Raw genomic sequence first — 7,696 nt, forward strand, 5'->3', positions numbered from 1 at the left:
GATTTTTTATGGAATATCTACATAGGCGTACAGAGGCCCATTATCAGCAACCATCACTCCTGTGTTCCAATGGCACGCTGTGTTAGCTAATCCAAGTTTATCATTTTAAAAGAATAACTGATCATTAGAAAACCCATTTGCGCAGCTGAAAACTGTTCTGCTTAAAGAAGCAATAAAATTGGCCTTCTTTAGACTAGTTGAGTATCTGGAGCATCAGCATTTGTCAGTTTGATTTCAGGCTCAAAATGGCCAGAAACAAAGACCTTTCTTCCTGAAACTCGTCAGTCTCTATTCTATTCTTGAGAAACAGCCGCCTCACAAGTCCTCAACTGGCAGCTTCATTAAATAGTCACCCGCAAAACACCAGTCTCAACGTCAACAGTGAAGAGGCGACTCCGGGACGCTTTTTTAATGTTCAAAAAATATTTTTAACCCTTGAGACATGGATTGTGTATGTGTGCCATTCAGAGGGTGAATGAGCAAGACAAAAAATGTAAGTGCCTTTGAACGGGGTCTGGTACTAGGTGCCAGGCGCACCGGTTTGTGCCAAGAACTGCAACGTTGCTGGGTTTTTCATGCTCAACAGTTTCCTGTGTGTATCAAGAACGGTCCACCACCCAAAGGACATCCAGCCAACTTGACACAACTGTGGGAAGCATCGGAGTCAAAAAAAAAAAAAAAAAAATTATTTTACCGTTATTTTACCAGGTAAGTTGACTGAGAACACGTTCTCATTTGCAGCAACGACCTGGGGAATAGTTACAGGGGAGAGGAGGGGGATGAATGAGCCAATTGTAAACCCCCTCTCTGGGGGGGCCATACTCTCTGGGGGGGCCATACTCTCTGGGGGGGGGGGGGGGCATACTCTCTGGGGGGGCCATACTCTCTGGGGGGGGGCATACTCTCTGGGGGGGGGCATACTCTCTGGGGGGGCATACTCTCTGGGGGGGGCATACTCTCTGGGGGGGGGTATACTCTCTGGGGGGGGGTATACTCTCTGGGGGGGGGTATACTCTCTGGGGGGGTATACTCTCTGGGGGGGGTATACTCTCTGGGGGGGGTATACTCTCTGGGGGGGCATACTCTCTGGGGGGGGCATACTCTCTGGGGGACCATACTCTCTGGGGGGGGGGGCATACTCTCTGGGGGGGGGGGCATACTCTCTGGGGGGGGGGGCATACTCTCTGTGGGGGGGGGGGGCCATACTCTCTGGGGGGCCATACTCTCTGGGGGGCCATACTCTCTGGGGGGGCCATACTCTCTGGGGGGGGCCATACTCTCTGGGGGGGGGGCCATACTCTCTGGGGGGGGGGCCATACTCTCTGGGGGGGGCCATACTCTCTGGGGGGGGCCATACTCTCTGGGGGGGGGCCATACTCTCTGGGGGGGGCCATACTCTCTGGGGGGACCATACTCTCTGGGGGGACCATACTCTCTGGGGGGGCCATACTCTCTGGGGGGGGCCATACTCTCTGGGGGGGGCCATACTCTCTGGGGGGGGCCAAACTCTCTGGGGGGGGCCATACTCTCTGGGGTGGGCCATACTCTCTGGGGGGGCCATACTCTCTGGGGGGGGCCATACTCTCTGGGGGGGGGGGGGGGGGGGGGCATACTCTCTGGGGGGGCCATACTCTCTGGGGGGGGGCATACTCTCTGGGGGGGGCATACTCTCTGGGGGGGGCATACTCTCTGGGGGGGGCATACTCTCTGGGGGGGGCATACTCTCTGGGGGGGGGTATACTCTCTGGGGGGGGGTATACTCTCTGGGGGGGGGTATACTCTCTGGGGGGGGTATACTCTCTGGGGGGGGTATACTCTCTGGGGGGGGCATACTCTCTGGGGGGGGCATACTCTCTGGGGGACCATACTCTCTGGGGGACCATACTCTCTGGGGGGGGGGGGGGGCATACTCTCTGGGGGGGGGGCATACTCTCTGTGGGGGGGGGGACCATAATCTCTGGGGGGGCCATACTCTCTGGGGGGCCATACTCTCTGGGGGGCCATACTCTCTGGGGGGGGGGGCATACTCTCTGGGGGGGGGCATACTCTCTGGGGGGGGGCATACTCTCTGGGGGGGGGCATACTCTCTGGGGGGGGGGGGGCATACTCTCTGGGGGGGGGGGGGGCATACTCTCTGGGGGACCATACTCTCTGGGGGGGCCATACTCTCTGGGGGGGGCCATACTCTCTGGGGGGGGGGCCATACTCTCTGGGGGGGGGCCATACTCTCTGGGGGGGGGCCATACTCTCTGGGGGGGGGCCATACTCTCTGGGGGGGGGGGCCATACTCTCTGGGGGGGGCCATACTCTCTGGGGGGGGCCATACTCTCTGGGGGGGGCCATACTCTCTGGGGGGGGCCATACTCTCTGGGGGGACCATACTCTCTGGGGGGGCCATACTCTCTGGGGGGGGCCATACTCTCTGGGGGGGGCCATACTCTCTGGGGGGGGCCATACTCTCTGGGGGGGGCCATACTCTCTGGGGGGGGCCATACTCTCTGGGGGGGCCATACTCTCTGGGGGGGGCCATACTCTCTGGGGGGGGCCATACTCTCTGGGGGGGGCCATACTCTCTGGGGGGGCCATACTCTCTGGGGGGGGCATACTCTCTGGGGGGGGCCATACTCTCTGGGGGGGGCCATACTCTCTGGGGGGGGCCCTACTGTGAAAGGTGGATGCAGCAGATGCAGAGATCAGGGTGTAACATGTAACTTACATATGTTTAGGACATAAACCCCTTCAGCCAATAAAAAAACAATAAAAACCACCATCTTGTGGGATTAGGCTGGTTCCAGAATTACATTACAACTAGCATGTGTTAGTCTGGGGAAATTGCGGATTATCAAACTAGATCCTCATTCTCTAGTTAGAAAACCTGAGTGTGGAGGGCAGCATGACACCCTGAGATAAAGTCAACCCGGGACTACGTCATCATTTACCGGGGATGCTTGTCTATCCATTTATTTATTTTTATCCGACCATATACCTACATTTTAGGCACATGCTGAGCATCAGACAGGCCTGTCATCAGACTGAGGCATGGTAACATCACTACAGTACCACTAAACCAGCCTAATGTACATTTTGTAAAGATTAACAGTTTGTTGAGGAGAATTTAAAAAATAAAGTGGCCTATTCGGTATTGCTTCCGACATGAACCAACAGTTCTGCGATGAGAATGTGGAAATTACAGGGTGTCAAATCCACGAACATTTAACACGGGAACGAGAACACGCCCATGGCAATGCCTCGCCACGCCTTGATCATCTGTGTATGTCTAATTATGAATTTACATTCATGGGAGACAAAAAACTAGGAACATGTTCCCGAATTAGGGCTAGGATACTAAATGGAAACCTTTATTTGGCATGATTCTCTACGGCAATAGTGTTCACAGGCCAGGAACCATCCAAGGCTTTCTCTCTGTGCTTGTCCCTCCTGCGGCATAAACTACATATTCAATTTAGCCTGAAAACGTCTTTGCCAGCTGCAGATGCCTTCAATTCTAATCTGCTGCCTTGGTTGAAATGCATGAACATGGTAGCCTGGTAGCCTAGTCTCCTAGTGCATTTTCGGCCTAGCGATAAATCCATGTTTATTATTGCATTCAAAATGTGCCATTTGTGTTTCCAAATGTCTCAAGATCTCACCGCTGTAGAAATATAGGATATTTCATGGTAGCCTGATGTGGTAATCCGATATAATAGTGTAACATTCAACATAGTACAGCATTTTTAACTGAAACAGCCTCCAATAAATCAATGCAATGTACATCTGAGATCATTTAGCAAATGCAGCGCTAGAAATTTGTCTAGAAAATAAAGGTGGCTTTAACGAGAGAGAAAGTAAACGCATAACGTTACTTACTGTCACAAATCCAGAACGTTTTCCTCGGAAATCCAACGTAAAACTGGAAGGCTTAAATGTGTCGCAAATCCGGGTGTCAAGGCAATATCATGGTCTCAGTCGGTGGGTGTTCAGAAGAGAACGGTTTTCACCGCCGTAACTGGCTCACTGCTCCATTCTGGGAAAATCAACCGGGAGTGCGCCTAGATGGGATGCGCGTTCCCGAATTCCTGTTTCCTGTCCAGCCCGAAACCAACCCTGCAATCAGCCTCGACCAATCAACCAACCCTACAATCATTCTTGACCAATCAACCAAACCAATGCGAAAACTAACGCAATTTATTTGATAGGCAATCGTATACACTCACTGGTCAGTTTATTAAGTACACCTCTCTGGAAATGAATCGCTCCTACATTAGAGGGAGTCACGTGGCCGTAGCTTGCGTTATAAAGCAGGCAGACGGGCATAAAGGTCTTCAGGTGAAGAGCTGTCTCTGGTATGAAGGGGATGGAGTACAGGGGTTCAGCTCTCAGGGAGCCTGAAAGAGAGTTTGACTTGGAAAAAGTGTCATATTTTCAAGAAGGAGTCAGGAAATTGGTTAATAAAGGGAGAAGGATTGGAGTGAAAAAGAGAGGAGTTTGAAAAAGACACGAGGATGAGTTTGAATCTGTTGAAGTTGACAATGACAAGGGATGATGGTATGTCGAAGAACATTGGTGTCAAGTTCAAACAGAGTGAGCCGGACACCAGTTTGAGTTCTGGAGGTGAAATGGGTAGAAGGTGTTGTGAGGAGCCCGAGCATTGCATTGAAGGACATGATAAAGATACAGTTGAAGTCAGAAGTTTACATACACCTTAGACAAATACATTTAAACTCAGTTTTTCACAATTCCTGACATTTAATCCTAGTAAAAACTACCTGTCTTAGGTCAGTTAGGATCAGCACTTTATTTTAAGAATGTGAAATGTCAGAATAATAGTAGAGAGAATGATTTATTTCAGCTTTTATTTCTTTCATCACATTCTCGGTGGGTCAGAAGTTTACATACACTCAATTAGTATTTGGTAGCATTGCCTTTAAATTGTTTAACTTGGGTCAAACATTTTGGTTTGCCTTCCACAAGCTTCCCACAATAAGTTGGGTGAATTTTGGCCTATTCCTCCTGACAGAGCTGGTGTAACTGAGTCAGGTTTGTAGGCCTCCTTGCTCGCACACACTTTTTCAGTTCTGCCCACAAATGTTCTATAGGATTGAGGTCAGGGCTTTGTGATGGCCACTACAATACCTTGACTTTGTTGTCCTTAAGCCATTTTGCCACAACTTTGGAAGTATGCTTGGGGTCATTGTCCATTTGGAAGACCCATTTGCGACCAAGCTTTAACTTCCTGACTAATGTCTTGAGATGTTGCTTCAATATATGCACATAATTTCCCCCCTCATGATGCCATCTATTTTGTGAAGTGCACCAGTCCCTCCTGCAGCAAAGCACCCCCACAACATGATGCTGCCACCCCCGGGCTTCACGGTTGGGATGGTGTTCTTCGGCTTGCAAGCCTCCCCCTTTTTCCTTCAAACATAACGATGGTCATTATGGCTAAAACAGTTCTATTTTTGTTTCATCAGACCAGAGGACATTTCTCCAAAAAGTACAATCTTTGTCCCCATGTGCAGTTGCAAACCGGTGCGACAATGTGCCCCACACAGAAAAACTAAAACCAACTGTAAGAGTACGGAGGCCATGGTCACCCAGCACCAACTGTAAGAGTACAGAGGCCATGGTCACCCAGCACCAACTGTAAGAGTATAGAGGCCATGGTCACCCAGCACCAACTGTAAGAGTATAGAGGCCATGGTCACCCAGCACCAACTGGTAGAGTATAGAGGCCATGGTCACCCAGCACCAACTGTAAGAGTATAGAGGCCATGGTCACCCAGCACCAACTGTAAGAGTATAGAGGCCATGGTCACCCAACACCAACTGTAAGAGTCATTTTTCTTTGTTCTGTTAAACAGGTATGTGGTATAACACAAGCACATTATCTATACAAAATTTTAAATTGTTATCTGAGTGATACTTACCTGTTTTATGTTGAAATTGTAAAGTTCAAATGTTGAAATTGATCGAGTGTAAACTGTTAGCGATCTTGTCATAGAGATGACTGGATTTGCGGCTAAACTAGGCTGTGCCATAGAATAACATAAGACAAAATGGCGCCGGCTAATATTCTGTTTCAATTTATTGATTTATAGCTCTTCTGAGGTAATATCGTGCTTTATTTTCGACCCCGTTTGTATGGTCTACACCCCGACATCTCCCGACCCAAGTGTTATATATTACAGAGCTGTATTCTATTATTTTTTAACTGTTTACCTCTAACGCTACGCTAACTACACTATTGCTAGCCTGTCAAGCCTATAGGATTGCTATTATCAAATTTCATATCATATCAAATGTATTTATAAAGCCCTTCCTACATCAGCTGATATCTCAAAGTGCTTATACAGAAACCCAGCCTAAAACCCCAAACAGCAAGCAATGCAGGTGTAGAAGCACGGTGGCTAGGAAAAACTCCCTAGAAAGGCCAATACCTAGGAAGAAACCTAGAGAGGAACCAGGCTATGAGGGGTGGCCAGTCCTCTTCTGGCTGTGCCGAGTGGAGATTATAACAGAACATGGCCATGATGTTCAAATGTTCATAAATGACCAACAGGAGATTATAACAGAACACGACCAAGATGTTCAAGTGTTCATAGATGACCAACAGGAGATTATAACAGAACACGACCAAGATGTTCAAGTGTTCATAGATGACCAACAGGAGATTATAACAGAACACGACCAAGATGTTCAAGTGTTCATAGATGACCAACAGGAGATTATAACAGAACACGACCAAGATGTTCAAGTGTTCATAGATGACCAACAGGACATTATAACAGAACACGACCAAGATGTTCAAGTGTTCATAGATGACCAACAGGAGATTATAACAGAACACGACCAAGATGTTCAAGTGTTCATAGATGACCAACAGGACATTATAACAGAACACGACCAAGATGTTCAAGTGTTCATAGATGACCAACAGGAGATTATAACAGAACACGACCAAGATGTTCAAGTGTTCATAGATGACCAACAGGAGATTATAACAGAACACGACCAAGATGTTCAAGTGTTCATAGATGATCAGCAGGAGATTATAACAGAACACGGCCAAGATGTTCAAGTGTTCATAGATGACCAACAGGAGATTATAACAGAACACGGCCAAGATGTTCAAGTGTTCATAGATGACCAACAGGAGATTATAACAGAACACGGCCAAGATGTTCAAACGTTCATAGATGACCAGCAGGGTCATGTACTATTAGCTTTTCGGCTACTGTTAGCAGGCTCAGTATTGAGATGGCTGTACTAGTTTATGGTTCATTTAACAGGCTTATGTGTATACATTTTTTTATTGAAACAGTACATGAGGTTAAAACAATTAAATACTGAGAAAGTTATGTTTTTAAATTCAAGTCAATGTATTAACTAGTATGACTATTTTACACTGAACAAAAATATAAAACGCATCGTGTAAAGTGTTGGTCCCATGTTTCATGAGCTGAAATTAAAACATCACAGAAATGTTCCAGATGCACAAAAAAGCTTATTTTTTTCAAATTTTGTGCACAGATTTGTTTACATCCCTGTTAGTGAGCATTTCTCATTTGCCAAGATAATCCATCCACCTGACAGGTGTAGCATATCAAGAAGCTGATAATGATTAAACGGCATGATCATTACATAGGTGCACCTTGTGCTGGGGGAGTGTGCAAGTTTTGAGTGTGTATGCAATTGG

The 7,696-nt window shown here is 47.7% G+C and overlaps 1 protein-coding gene across 5 annotated transcripts in view; it reads right to left on the reverse strand.

Annotated features, from left to right (window-relative positions):
* raph1a (Ras association (RalGDS/AF-6) and pleckstrin homology domains 1a) overlaps nucleotides 1-4,058 on the reverse strand; it is a 251,460-nt gene extending 247,402 nt beyond the window's left edge. For all 5 annotated transcript variants that reach the window (XR_008753629.1, XR_008753627.1, XR_008753628.1 and 2 more), the window contains exon 1: nucleotides 3,868-4,058. The gene's annotated coding sequence lies outside the window, so the exon portion shown is untranslated. The remainder of the gene's footprint in view (nucleotides 1-3,867) is intronic.
* Nucleotides 4,059-7,696: the final 3,638 nt, after the last annotated feature.

The sequence above is a fragment of the Salvelinus fontinalis genome, chromosome 19 (genome assembly GCF_029448725.1).
Source record: "Salvelinus fontinalis isolate EN_2023a chromosome 19, ASM2944872v1, whole genome shotgun sequence".
NCBI lineage: Eukaryota > Metazoa > Chordata > Actinopteri > Salmoniformes > Salmonidae > Salvelinus > Salvelinus fontinalis.